Source organism: Mustela lutreola, chromosome 5 (genome assembly GCF_030435805.1).
Source record: "Mustela lutreola isolate mMusLut2 chromosome 5, mMusLut2.pri, whole genome shotgun sequence".
Taxonomy (NCBI): Eukaryota; Metazoa; Chordata; class Mammalia; order Carnivora; family Mustelidae; genus Mustela; species Mustela lutreola.
Window position 1 is genome coordinate 28,786,021 of NC_081294.1, and position 15,553 is coordinate 28,801,573.

At 41.5% G+C, this 15,553-nt stretch overlaps 1 pseudogene; it reads left to right on the top strand.

Moving 5' to 3' along the window:
• The first annotated feature begins 3,578 nt into the window (after positions 1-3,578).
• LOC131831663 (elongation factor 1-alpha 1-like) lies at positions 3,579-5,320 on the top strand (annotated as a pseudogene).
• Positions 5,321-15,553: the final 10,233 nt, after the last annotated feature.

Below are 15,553 nucleotides of genomic sequence, written 5' to 3' on the forward strand. Positions count from 1 at the left end.
TACCCAGAAGTAGGATTGCTGGATCACGGCGTAGTTCTTTTTTTTTTTTTTTTTAAAGGAACCTCCATACCATTTTCCATAGTAGCTATACCAATTTACATTCCCATCAACATATATGCTTGGTGATGAGGGCTATCCTTGTGGATAGATTACACTGTGATGTGAAGCAAGGAGAGAGTTTGGAAGTAGTGACAGGCAGTGGGGGGAAGCAAGCATGTGTAGCAGATGGCTCTGATGTGAGAGTCATACCCTTGGCCCACCTCTGATTTCACCTGTGCCCCACCTCACACCTGCTGCATAGTTTTCCTGCATTTCAGTCCTTCTGCATTCTGCCGGGCCTTTGCAGGATAGGCTAGTGCAGACTGTGGGAGCAGGAATTTCATGTCCCCAAGGGCAATTCAGCACAAGGTACAGTAGAGTAGGTAAATGCTCCAGCCTCCCCATCTTCAGGTAGACAGTCTGGAGGAGCAATGGTATTGATGAGGTTACTGCTATAGGCAACTGAGGTGTAATATTTTGGGACCTCCTGAGAAAGCCTGTTGAATGCACCTCAGAATTATACCACTGAAGGACAAGAACATTAGGGCATTGAGGGTAACGACTGTTTCACACAGTAGCAGGTGAACTCTGGTGGGTTAAAGAGATATAAGAAATGCTATTAGCAGCATCTGCCTTAGTCACCCTTAGTAGTTCCCAGATCTGCTCACGCCCTACCCTCATTTCACTCTCTAAATGATGCTTAAGGGTAAAAGCCGGAGTCCCCACTGCTGCAGCTAAGACAGTTAATGGGAAACCTGAAGTCCCTTTGGCCTCTGCTAGACCCAAAGCAACTGATTTTACTTTCTCCTTCCCTTTGCATCCATTCTAGTTGGATCTCACACTCAGTCAGAACTTTTGCATTCCTAGGTTGCTTTTCCTTGAGACCATGCAGATCTTTGAGATGTCTGACTTGATCTCCTTAATCCTTTGTTGCCGAAACTGCCCTTCCTTCAGGCACAGAATTATCAGAGGCTCCTTGATGGATCTACTGAGTTCAGACCCTGTACAGCCTTACAACAAAAAAATCAGTCTCATGATTGTCAGTATTGATTACCACCACCAGTATACTAACTTTTTTTTTTTAGCCTTGCATAGTCTATTGACACAAGAGTATCAGTCATAACATTACATCCAGTGGAATCCCAGTTGTGTCCCCTAGTAGAAGTGTTATCTCCTTGGAGACCAGGACCTTAATTCTGTAGACCCTAAAGTTGTATGAATAGGAAATTAAAACTCCCTAATTGGGACAGTGGTGGTGAGAGTGAGGGTAGTCGGTTCAACTTCCATCCCTCAGTTCCATCTTGTATTTTAGCTACCAAAGACAAAGTAATCTACCCAATAATCTACCAAGGACAAAGCACCATGTAATACACTTAGATCCTTAAAAGTGTTATTCTCCAAGCTGGAGCCTTGTCTGTGTCTTTAAGAGGACATTCCAACTTTTTATCATGCTGGCAGCTTCTAGGAGATATAATATATAAGGACAAATGGATTCCATGGTCATAGCCCACTGTCACACCTCCTTATGGTAAAGTAAAGTAGCTATCTGGGTTGCTTGATCCAAGGCAACATTAGGCAGGATCTTACATCAGTAATTCAGAAATTCTACTTTCAGTTAGGTGTTAGCCAAGACATCGTGGGCAGAGATGGCAAACCTGCACCTGGAATACTTATACTTATCAATATCAAGTAGAAAGAATTACTTTCCCTTATGGTAGAAGAGATCCAATGGAATCAACTTGCCACCAACGAGATGGTTAGTATCCTTGAATGGTAGTATCTATCAGATCAAGGGCTCAGCACTATTACGTGGGCTAACACGTTGGACATTGAGCAATGGCAATTACTAGATCAGCCTAAGTGAGAGAGAACACAACAATAGTTGGACCCATACAGGACATCTATGCTTGACATTATTGCCACACTCTTCATGGGCCCATGTGTATGCAGTATGGTGGCTGAGGACACGCTGGCTGATCTCGAAGGGCTGAGTTATCATGTCCACTCGTTCAGTGTATTCCCTGTGGTGGATACTCTTTGATGACCATTTATCTGCTGATTCCCATCCTCTATCAGTTAAAAGTTTCCCCCAGAAGAAAAATTCCACCCACACTTCTAAAATGTGCTTGTACACAATAAAGCAAACTCCCATATTATCGAAGAAGGCCTTTGGCAGTAAAGAGGAGAAATGCAGGTGCTTGAGAAGGGAAGCTGTCAGCTTGCCAAAAACTGTCTGCAGCTGCTGGTATACTCAGGTGAGAGAAGGTGATACGGGGGGGGGGGGGTATCAAAAGCATCTGCTATAAAGAGAATATGTGTCAAGTCTCATGCTATCTTACAGAAGCTAGAGGTTTGAACAAAAGCTTCCCAAGCATAAGCAAGATTAAAAGAAATTAAATAGAAGCTGTATAGAGATACAACAAAAAGAGGATAAAGGAATATACATGCAAAAGACAAGTAAATTACCAAAAGTGGAAACTCAAGAAATAAGCAGATTTTCTTAGAGTATGTCCTATAGAAGAATTTTTTTTAATATTTTATTTATTTATTTGACACACACAGAGAGCTCACAAGTAGGCAGAGAGGCAGGCAGAGAGAGAGGGGGAAGCAGGCTCCCTGATGAGCAGAGAGCCTGATGCGGGATCCTGACTGAGATCCTGACCTGAGCTGAAGGCAGAGGCTTAACCCACTGAGCCACCCAGGTGCTCTCTATAGAAGAATTTAATAAGAATACCACTTAAAAAAAAAAAAAAAAGAATACCACTTCAGTAAAGAAAGAGTACAAAGATCATATAACAACATGGCATGGAAAAGGAGATGCAGAATGCTAAGAGCATATTGAAAATATCCCAAAACCCTCCCCATTTATATCAGATAAGTAACCAGCATCCAGCAAAAGATGAAATAGATATGCCTGAATTTTACATTAAGGGTATGAAGGAACATGTTAAGAGAAAAAGAGTGAATATATAAGAAAAACAAAAGAAATGAAATGAATGAAGATAATATGCTAGACAGAGAGGACAAAGACAATTCGTCCTAAATATATATGTGTCCTTGAAGAAAAAAGAGACAATAGTAGGGGGGCAATGTATTCACAGATGTAAGATCATATAAATTCTCCTTGAAGGAAAAAAGAACAGAATCTGTAAACTTGGAAGAGTACATGACATACCAGGCAAAATTGATACAACATGATGTCATGACATAGTTTAGTTCAACTACTAAACTTCAGGAATAAAGGTATCTGTGTGCGTACAATATTTCATAATAAAATATGTAAATCAAAAAATAAATAAAGGGAGACTTCTGGGCAGGAAAAAAAGTCATAAATAAGGGCAAAATTTCAGGATGACCCGAGGCTTATACCTAGAAATTTTAATTACAGAAGTCATTGGAATAATGTGTATCAAGTTCTGAAGAGTAAGTCCATAGATATACTCAAACAAGCACAAAAAACACAGATAGAAATTTCCAACTATGTGAAATATTAGGCTTCTTTAAAATACTGAATTCTAGCTTTTTCGCAACAGGTTTGCCGCCAGAACACAGGTGTCGTGAAAACCACTGCTCAACCTAAACCAGAATGGGGAAGGAAAAGACTCATATCAACATTGTCATCAGACACGTAGATTCGGGCAAGTCTACCACTACTGTTCATCTGATCTACAAATGTGGTGGGATCGACAAAAGAACTATTGAAAAATTCGAGAAGGAGGCTGCCGAGATGGGAAAAGGCTCCTTCAAGTATGCCTGAGTCTTGGATAAACTGAAAGCTGAACGTGAACGTGGTATCACCATTGATATCTCCCTGTGGAAATTCGAGACCAGCAAGTATTACATGACCATCATTGATGCTCCAGGACACAGAGACTTTATCAAAAACATGATTACAGGCACATCCCAGGCTGACTGTGCTGTCCTGGTTGTTGCTGCTGGTGTTGGTGAATTTGTAGCAGGTATCTCTAAGAACGGGCAGACCTGTGAGCATGCCCTTCTGGCTTACACACTGAGTGTAAAACAACTAATTGTCGGTGTTAACAAAATGGATTCCACTGAGCCACCCTACAGCCAGAAGAGATACAAGGAAATCGTTATGGAAGTCAGCATCTACATTAAGAAAATTGGCTACAACCCCGACACAGTAGCATTTGTGCCTATTTCTGGTTGGAATGGTGACAACATGCTGGAGCCAAGTGCTAACATGCCTTGGTTCAAGGGATGGAAAGTCATCCATAAAGATGGGAATGCCAGTGGAACCACACTGCTTGAAGCTCTGGATTGCATTCTGCCACCAACTCGTCCAACTGACAAGCCCTTGCGTCTACCTCGCCAGGATGTCTACAAAATTGGTGGTATTGGTACTGTCCCTGTGGGCCGAGTGAAGACTGGTGTTCTTAAGCCTGGCATGGTGGTCACCTTTGCTCCAGTCAATGTTACAACTGAAGTCAAGTCTGTTGAAATGCACCATGAAGCTTTGAGTGAGGCTCTCCCTGGGGACAATGTGGGCTTCAATGTCAAGAACATATCTGTCAAAGATGTTCATCGTGGCAATGTGGCTGGTGACAGCAAAAATGACCCACCAATGGAAGCAGCTGGCTTTACAGCTCAGGTGATTATCCTGAACCATCCAGGCCAAATTAGTGCTGGATATGCACCTGTGCTGGCTGGATTGTCACACAGCTCATATTGCTTGCAAGTTTGCTGAGCTGAAGGAGAAGATAGATCGTCATTCTGGAAAAAAGCTGGAAGATGGTCCCAAGTTCTTGAAATCTGGTGATGCTGCCATTGTTGATACGGTTCCTGGCAAGCCTATGTGTGTTAAGAGCTTCTCTGACTCTCCTCCTCTGGGCCGTTTTGCTGTTCGTGACATGAGACAGACGGTTGCTGTGAGTGTCATCAAAACAGTGGACAAGAAGGCAGCTGGAGCTGGCAAGGTCACCAAGTCTGGCCAGAAAGCTCAGAAGGCTAAATGAATATTATCCCCAATACCTGCCACCCCAGTCTTAATCAGTGGTGGAAGAACGGTCTCAGAAATGTTTGTGTCAATTGGCCATTTCAGTTTAATAGTAAAAGACTGGTTAATGATAACAATGCATCATAAAACCTTCAGAAGGAAAGGAGAATGTTTTGTGGACCATTTGGTTTTTTTGTGTGTGTGTGGCAGTTTTAAGTTATTAGTTTTTGAAATCAGTACTTTTTAATGGAAACAAATTGACCAAAAATCTGTCACAGAATTTTGAGACCCATTAAAACAAAAGTTTAATGAGAAAAAAAAAAATACTGAACTCTAGGAAACAAACTGAGCTTTGCTGGAGGGGAGGTACGTTAGGGGAAAATGGTGACTAGGTGACAGGCACTAAGGGGGGCACTTGACGTAATGAGCACTGGGTGTTAAACGCAACTGATGAATCTCTAAATTCTACCCTTGGAACTAATACTACAATATATGTTAACTAAATTGAATTTACATAAAGAATTTTTTTAAAAACCATATCTTCCAAAAAACCTACTTAATGATGAAATCTAGCCCTGGAAGCCAGAGATCAAAATAGTCCAAAGTTCAAGAATCTGAAATGGTAAAAATCAATGTAAAAAGGATTAGTGATGTGCTCCCAATCTATTTAAAGTAGCTCTAAGCAACCGGATAAATGTTTTTTTATTTCAGATAAAAACATAAATATTGATTCAACAATTAAACAGAAGTCATTAATGATATAACATAGCCAAAAGTAATACAAACCAAATTGACCTAATATTTATAGAACACTATACCCAACAATTTCAGAATATTCACTCTTTTCAGATCATGTGGAATGTTTATAAAGAAATACCATATACTATGCTATACAATAAATCTCAATAGAATGAAAAGTACTAAGATCATACAGAGTAATATTTGTGACCATAATGAAAATAATTAGAAGCCAATAAAGAAAAAATATATGAAAATACCCAAATGTTTGGAATAAATCACAATAGAAACTAGAAAATATTTTTAACTGAGTGGAAATGAAAAAATAATACAAGAATTTATTGGATGAAGATGAAACAGTCTTACAAGATAACTTAAACAATATTGATTTTTTAAATAATTACTCTTTTAAGAAGCCTCTAAAGTCAATGAGCAAAGCTTTAATTTTAAGCCAAGAAAAAGAAGAACAAATTCAATCCAAAGTAGAAGGAAAGAAATATTAAAGTTAAGAGCAGAAATTAGTGGTACTGCCAATAGAAAAATAACAGGGAGAAATCAATAAAAATAGTCTGTTTCTTTGGTTTTTGTTTGTATGCTTGTTTGTTTGAGAGAGAGAAGAATATGGGAGGGCAGAGAAAGAATCCTAGGCAGGTTCCACACTCATGGCAGAGCCCAACACAGGATTCGATCTTAATACCTTGAGACTGTGACCTGAGCTGAAATCAAGAGTCAAACATTTTACTGACTCAGCAACCAAGGTGGCCCCAAAGACTGATTCTTTGAAAGAGTAAAATGGATACTCTCTCAGTAGAGATGTTACAGCAATTAAAAAGCTAATAAAAAATATTACAAATAATTTGGATCCCATAAAATTGACAAAACATATAAAATGAAAAATTCATTGAAATACACAAATTACTTAAACTTAGGACAAAGTAGAAGAATATCAATCAGTGAAGCCACTTTGGCAAATAGTATGGAGGTTCTTCAAAAAATTAAAAATAGAACTACCATATGGTCTACCAATTCTACATCTGGGTATTTACCTAAAGGAAATAAAAACACCAACTGGGGGTACCTGGGTGGATCAGTGGCAGAAGGCAGAAGCCTCTGCCTTTGGCTGAGGTCACGATCTTGGGGTCCTGGGATCGAGCCCTGTTCTCTGCTCAGTGTGAGCTTCTTCCTTTCTTTCTCTGCCTGTCTCTCCACCTGCTTGTAATCTTTGTCTGTCAAATAAATAAAATCTTTAAAAAGACCAACTGGAAAAGATATTCCCATCCTCTTGTTTATTGCAGCATCATTTATAACAGCCAAGACATAGAAGCCACCTAAGTGTCCAACAATGGATGAATAAAGAAAATGTATATATACTATGGATTATTATTCAGCCATAAAAAAGAAAAAAATCTTCTCATTTGTGACCACATGGATGTACCCCAAGGGAAGTTTGCTAAGTGAAATAAGTCAGAAGAGAAAAACAAACGCTGTGTAACTTTCATATGCAAAAACAAAACAAAACAACACTACTCATAGACACAGAGACCTGATAGGTGGTTGCCAGAGGTAGAGGGTAGAGGGGTAGACAAAATGGGTGAAGGTGGTCAAAAGCTACAAATTTCCAGTTGCAAAATAAATAAGTCCTGAGGATGTAAGGTACAACATACTCTCTATAGCTAATAGTACTGTATTGTATATTTGAAATTTATAATCTTGTATTATATATTTGGAAGAATCAGTCTTAAAAGTTCTCATCACAAGAAAAAATTCATAACTAGACTTATTGTAGTGGTCACCTTTCAATGCACACATATATCAAATCATCATGTACACTTGAAACTAATAATAAACTCAAATATATCTCAATACTCAATAAATAAATATAAAGATAGATATCATGGAAAGTATGTCCTCTGACCACAACAGGATGAATTTAGAAATAAATGAGTAACAGAAGGAAAACTGACAAATTCACAAATTTCTGGAAATTAAAGAACACTCTCTTAAACAACCAGTGGATCAAAGAAGATGTCACAAAGGAAATTCAGTAATGTTTAGAGATGAATGAAAACAAATACCCAAAATCCCAAAATTTATGAGACATAGTGAAAACATTTCTAAGGGGGAAAACTTATAGCTATGACCACTTACATTAAAAAACAAGAGAGTTCTCAAATCAACAGCCTAACTGTAAAAGATGTTATTATACACAATGGAATATTATTCACCCATAAAAAAGAATGACATCTTGCCATCTTCAACAATATGGATGGAGCTAGAGGATAAAATGCTAACTGAAATAGGTCAGAGAAAGACAAACGCCATAGGATTTCACTCATATGTGGAATTTAAGAAACATAACAAATGATCATGGTGGGAAGAAAGAGGCAAACCAAGAAATAGACTTTTTTTTTTTTTAATTTGACAGACAGAAATCACAAGTAGGCAGAGAGGCAGGCACAGAGAGAGGTGGAGGCAGGCTCCCCGCTGAGAAGAGAACCCAATGCAGGGCTGGATCCCAGGACCCTGAGATCATGACCTGAGCTGAAGACAGAGGCCTCAACCCACTGAGCCACCCAGGCACCCCAAGAAACAGATGGCTCCCGAGGGAAGGCAAGTGGGGGGGGATGCGTGAAACAGGTGAAGGGGATTACGAGTACACTTCCGATGAGCAGTAAGTTGCTGCTGAAACATCATATTGTACATCTGACACTAACATAACGCAGTATGTTAGTTATACTGGAATTAAATAAACAAACGGAGTGTTAAAGAGTTCATCTTTCCTTTCTTCATTGTTTTCACCTTTCCTTTTAAGTCCTCCTCCAATAATAATTTGGCCGGAACTACTTCTAGATATTTCACATGACACTGTGAGTGCTTGGCATCGGTTGTCCTCAGGTGTTAAATGGGTGGTATCTTGCAAGCTAGACAACAGACCAGGGGAAACCCACGTGTGCCCTCAAAAATTAAATTCTGGAATAAAGACACATTTTTTTATGGCTTGAGCCATGCCATGTTTTCTCCTTACCTAGAAATCTGAAGCAAGTATTGTTCAATGTGGCATGAACATAAAAAGGTCTTTGGAAGAATCACAGCTTCTGTTGGCAAATACCTGACACTCCATTATCTGATTAAAAGCTCCTCTGCTTCCTCCAGGTTGCCCAAGTCTTGTTTTTCTCTCCTGTGAAATCACCAGAAATTTCTATTCCTTTGTCAGCCTGGTCAAAACAAGAACGGTACTCCTAGCATCTCTGCACCCTGAGTATAGCTTCTCATCATTGTTTTTTTGTTTTTTGTATTTTTCCTCTGTCGACTCTTTCTTTTATGTTTCTGGTTGAAGGAAATTTCCAGCACAGCTATGCATAAAGACTCTAGGAGTTAGAGGATTCTCCTCGTCACAAGGCTGGCCAACCTATGGCCATGAAGGAAAATCTGGTCTTATATTTTGTGAAGTAGAAACAGAATAGGATACAATTATTATTACCCTTGTCTGTCAGAGGCAGGCCCCTGGCCAGGGTGGCCTCCGCCATTAAAAGATGGCGCCTGGCTAGTTGCCAGGTTAGGATTGCCTCATGAGACTAAGCGGAACGCCCAAAGAGGAAGTAAACAGCATTGGTTGCTAGCGAAGTTGTTCATTTAGGTGCACAGCCTGATTCGCTCCCTCCTGTACCCTGCTCGCTGATTGGTCATGTAAATGTACATAAGTGTGTAGACTTGCAGAAATTAAGAGAGAGAAGATACATCTGAACTGGGGCTTCTTGTCGTCCTTGCTGGTCAAGGGTGATAAATGGTGCCGAAACCCAGGAACTAAATAAAGGAATCTTGCAAGGTAATCCGCAGGAAAGTGGGGACATTAGCCATGTTCAAAAGTGGGAATTCCGCGGTAAAGCGGGGAGGAAAGGCCACGTTCAAAAGTGGGAAGTCCTCGGTAAAGCGGGGAGTAAAGGTTGACTGAAGTATATGCGTGTGAAAAGTTAATGTGTTAGTTAGTGTCTTTAACATCCGCGTCTGTTGTCTGTGTGTTCATAATGGGATCTGAAGTATCTAAAGTGTGGTTGGAAGGTCTTTAAAAGACCTGCTGAAAGCCAATGGAACTCCACTAAAAGCAAAAACTGCTCGGGCCTTTTTGAATACAGTGGAAAAGGCGGCTCCATGGTTCCTAGATGAAGGCTTGCTAAACATACCTCAATGGGACCACCTGTGATCCAGGGTTTGGCCCCTGTGAAACCTATTAATGCCTCGGGGCCATATCAACCTTTTAAGTTGCCCAGGTGCACCAATAACAAGGTATGGCCACCGGAGTGGTCTGGATGTCAGAGTACCTTGTGCTCAGTTTATATCAATGAAATGCATAGCTTTACATTCACTCCACGCTTTCCTACTTATAAAAATAATACCTTTACAGGGTAAAATTATTCCTTTCAAAATCCTAAGCAAGGCAATCCCTCCTCTCCCTTTGATGCATTTCATATACCAACTCCCTGATAACCCCAAATTTTATACAGGTTTGTAACTTGCTAGGAGCATGTACTGATATCTCAGCAGTGTCCATGTTAAATGGTGGCAAATTCCTCAACTATTCTTATAAACAAAATGACTCTAGTACCTTTGAGACAATAGTTAATGTGTCTTGTCCCAATAATATTACTTATCAGTCCACTCCCATATGCATCTCGCCACCGTTCCTTTTCCTCATAACAAATGCTAGCGAGCTGAATGATACGTTGAATTGCACTAAGAATTGCTATCTTTCCCAGTGCTGGAATGTCATGGCCTTTAAGCTGGCTGTGATTATGCATATCCCTACCCATGTTCCTATCCCAGTTTCCATTCCAGAGGACAAGTTACTGGTGGTGCTATCCAGAAAGAAGAGAGATTTTGGTAACACAGCCGCTGTTGTGACAGCATTGGTATATCTACAGCAGCTGCCACGGCAGCAGCAGTCTTGCTTGCTGCAACTATACCCACTGCAGAAGCTGTGAACACCCTTGCAGAAGGAACGGCGGCTGCCCTTCCAACACAGACTCAGATCAATGCACATCTGCAAGCAGGAATCCTGATAGTCAACCAGAGAGTGGATTTGGTTCAAGAACAAGTGGACATATTGGGGGCCCTATTGGGACTGGGATGTATAGCACACTTCCCGGCAATTTGTGTAACTCCCATAGCCTATACTAATATGAGTGACTTACAGAATGTCTCCCGACAGCTCTCCCAATACTTGCGGGGGAATTAGTCCGCAGAATTCCAAAACTACACTCAGCACCTGCTACTAGGCATAACAAGGATAAATAACACCAGAGTTGAGCTTGCAACCCTCCCAGAGATAATCAAAACATTGCAAGACATGTTAACCTTTACGAAACAATGGGCTAGCGGAATTGGTCTGATGACAATCCTCATAGTGGGCTTGATTCTACTAGTAAGGAAACTGCAAATTTGGAGGCGACAGCAACCTAGGCAACAGCAAGCCATGGTGCAGGCCTTGTTAGCCATCGAGGCTGGAACATCCCCCCAAGTGTGGCTAAGTATGCTGGATCGGTAGTCAAGAACGGGTAAGATTGGTGGGGGAAATATACCAACCTAAGACAGGACGCAGATCATTGATATCTACCGTCTGATGACGGGTAAGGATATTCCCCGCCACTGACAACCTAAGACAGGCACGATCCCTGCCATAAAAGAAAAAAGGGGGAGATGTCGGAGGCAGGCCCCTGGCCAGGGCGGCCTCTGCCATTAAAAGATGGCGCCTGGCTAGTGCCAGGTTAGGATTGCCTCGTGAGACTAAGCGGAATGCCCAAAGAAGAAGTAAACAGCATTGGTTGCTGGCAAAGTTGTTCATTTAGGTGCACAGCCTGATTCACTCCCTCCTGTACCCTGCTCGCTGATTGGTCATGTAAACGTATATAAGTGTGTAGACTTGCGGAAATAAAGAGAGAGAAGATACATCTGAACTGGGGCTTTTTGTCATCCTTGCTGGTCGAGGGCGATACTTGTCAAAGAAAAGTGGTAGATTTTCTAAAGGATTTGAAGAAATAAAATCAGTGTGCCAAAACATGCTAATACTTCAGGGGCCTAGCACCATTTGGAAATAAACTAGCTCATCTAAGTAAACTTCCCCGATGACCGAACGTTGCCGCTAACAGTATGATTATTACATTTTGTGTAATGTAGAGATGATTTCAGTGTTTGTGACGTTTGTAGGGTGAGAGGCCCCTTCATTCAGTAGCCTCACACTCCTCCACTTTGCTAAAATTTGGTCTGCCTTTTATAGTCCTGTTAGAGTCACCTCTCTAGCAGTACTCTAACCTCCCTACTCCAATTTACTTCTATTCTACTATAGCATAGAAATCAAATGACCATATTGTTGACTTGTGACCCACATAAAACCCTAGTGAAATTCTGGGATATGTTCCTTAGTTGTCCCCCTGCTATTGCTTTGGGCGGGTCTGAGATCTCTTAAAATCTCTTCTTCCTTGGTAGAGCTGCAGAGGCAAAATATAGCATTTTTTCATTCACTCACTCAACAAACCATTACCATGTGCCTCTGTGCCCTATTTCCTATTCCAGCTACTGGACGTACAGTAGCCTATGGAGCAGACACCAATCCTTGCATATGTAGAGTTTAAAATCTAGTCAAGCAAAGGGATATTGTGAAGAGAGCCTTCAAAAGGCACTATGAGAACATGAAAGAGGGGAATTAATCTACACGCACAACTCAGAATTCAAATTTCAAAAAGAGAAAAAAAAAAACAACCGAGCATTTCGAAAGGACCAGTTTGCAGCCAGGAAACCATAATAGTCCTATTAGAGGCATGAGTCAGAGTCTCTTCAGGGAATGAGTTGTTTCTGGCAGCATGGCAGCAGCAGCCTGTTCTGGAAGCAGGTCTGGTCCCATGCTCAGCCTCATTCTCTGGGGCCCTAACAAGAGACCCACCCCCAACCCCTTCACACCCTTCCCGTCTATCCCCTCAGCTGCTATTCAAACAAGCTGCACAAGCCATTGAGTTGCTGGGGAAGGATGTGAGTCGTTGAGGGGTTTGGATTGGTATTCACAGCTGGCAGGAGAAAGATGCTCTGGCCATGGTTTCTCCTCCAGGGAGTCGTGGGAGTCAGCCTGGGAACCTTGCTTTCGAGAATAAATAAAATGGGGAGGGGGTTATGGAGCCCTCTGAGAGCAGTTTCAAATTTGAAGCGACAGCTAAGAAAGAGAAATGTGACCATTTCCAGGAGACGAGCCCTATGGTCGCTGGTAGAAACTTCAAGTTCGCAATTTAGTTTAGGAAAATCTGAACCAGTATTTTCTACTCTTCTTTCTTGACAGTTCCAAATTTTCTGCCAGCGAAGTGAAAAGCCCTCCTCTCCCCCACGCTGCACCTCCCCAAACCTCCCAGTTTGTATTTGCTTGTGAAAGGAACATAAGCAGTTGGCTGTCTTTAATGACTCTTGACAATAAGCAGGGCGATGGCTAAATTATTTGAGAATGAAAAAGAAAATCTGGAAAAATATTTAACAAGCTAACTGGTGGTTTCTGATGTGTTCCAAAATGAGAGGCCTTAAAAAGAAAGGCCTCTCTGCTTCCCATTCGAGCAGGGACTCGAGATATCAAGTCCCAAACCAGGGTGCCTGGAGCAGTAAGAGGAGGTCACAGCTGACCACATGAGTGGACTTTATCCAAGAAAAGTCTTTGAAGGTATCCCTTTTGGTGACTGAGCAGATTGTCCTCTGAGGGTGAAGCAAACACAGATAAAAAATCACTTGGGAAAGCTATTGCACATAGTACAGGGATGTAAAATGCCTGCTGGTTTCAGCCACTGCCGGCGGCTTCATGCCAGTTCTCCTCAACTCATTCCTGTGCCTACCAGAACCTTTCATGGTGAAGAAGAGTCCGATGGGTATCAAATGGGTTTGCTTATCACGAAAATGATATGAAGGCTCCTTCCACTTCATAAGAACTCAGGTGTTGAGAGATGCCTGGGTGGCTCAGTTGGTTAAGCCACTGCCTTTGGCTCAGGACATGATCCCAGGGTCCTGGGATCAAGTCCTGCATCGGGCTCCTTGCTTGGTGAGGAGCCTGCTTCTCTCCTTGCCTCTGCCTGCCACTCGGCCTGTTTATGTGTACTCTCTCTCTCACTGACAAACAAATGAATAAATAAAATCTTAAAAAAGAAAAAAAAGAACCCAGGTGTTGAAAAAGTACCTATAATCAGAGAAGACTCCCAGCTCTCTGTCCATGAGAATAATCTCCCTAAAAGGTCTCATTCACTACCAAGTGCTCAGAAACCTCCCAGACCCACATATCAGATATAAATATTTTACAAATAGCCTTGCTGACATGAGCCTTGTCTGGACATAATGCTCTGTTCACTGGAGGCCAGCTTCACACGCTCCTTCAACACGTATCTTGCTGACCTCCATAAACCATCACCTCTGCAGAGTGGACCTGCTCATCCTACTTACACCTTAAGGTGAACTTGAGCCCTGTCTTTTTCATGCAGCCTGCTCTCCCACAGTGGATAAACATTTGATTTCTACCCCAATTTTTATAGATCTCTTTACTATAGAGTGTCCCAAATGACACCAAGGTCATGGTGTCTGACCTAACAGCCTGTAGAAAACTACTTGCCTGAAACCCTCCTCTTGCTGTAAGGTAAAGAGAAGGGAAGGGTATTCTCTACCAAACTTTTTACTCATGGCCCATCTTCTCATCCCTCCTAGGACCTATGGTCCTAAGAGAGCATTAAGTAATCTAGAATCACAGGTGTTAGCAATCTAACAGATTGCTGATTCTCCCACCAAAAGAGGTGGTCTGTGAGTTTCTCCCTCGCCTATCCTCCCTGGCCCTGCCTTTGAAAGGTTTCCATAGAAAGGTGACAATATGTCCTCCTTTCCTTGTGGGTCTTTTCCATGAGAGGTTCTACCATTGGTAGTATCTTTGACCCAACATATATCCACCCGCATACACCTTTCTACTTCCCAGCTTTTGCCCTTGTTCCCCTGGTACTTAGAACACCCTTGCCCATCTTTCCAATCTGGCAGACATCTTCCCAGCCTTCTCAAGTTTGGGCTCAAATGTAACTCCTTTCTTCACTTTCCCTTTATGGAACTTTTGGGCCATACAAATCACACTGTCTTCCCTTATTCCCAAGGTATACGAGTCTTTATTTTAGAACTTAACAGTTGTATGTTTTCAACTATTTATACAGATATCAATCCCAGCCCCTGGAGGGGAAGAACTGTCTTATTTGTTATATCCCCAGTTCCTAATCTTCTGCCAATCACATAGTCAATGTTCCATTAATATGTGGGATTAAATGGGAGTGCCCAGAGGCTCTTGAAATGGACTCAGGTACTACACTGTCCCCCATGGCGAGAAGCCCAGCCCAGGGCCATATTCTGCTACTTCTGATGCTGGCTAGTGACCCCTCCAGCTCTGCGATATCAGCAAACTATTTCTTCTTATCACAACTCTAACACTCACTCTTGGTTATGCTTCCTCTGCAGACCTACAGCAGGCCCACTTCTCCGGCATTATTTCTGTGAACTCCCTCTGCACAAGCCAAGGGCTTGCCTGCCACCTCTGAGTCTCAGTTTCTTTACCTGATAAACCTACTTATAGCACTGCTGCATGGAGGAAAAGAAAATGTAATGTAAAAAGTGTTTGGAACTGTACCATCAAACAATAATGCAAACAAAAGAAACTCTAAGTGCATATTTTATAGTAAAATGTATTTCTAATAAAAAAATAGTCATGATACAAAAATAATTCACAGAATATGAATTCAAAGAATATATCTATGAGTGACCAAATAGATCAAGAGA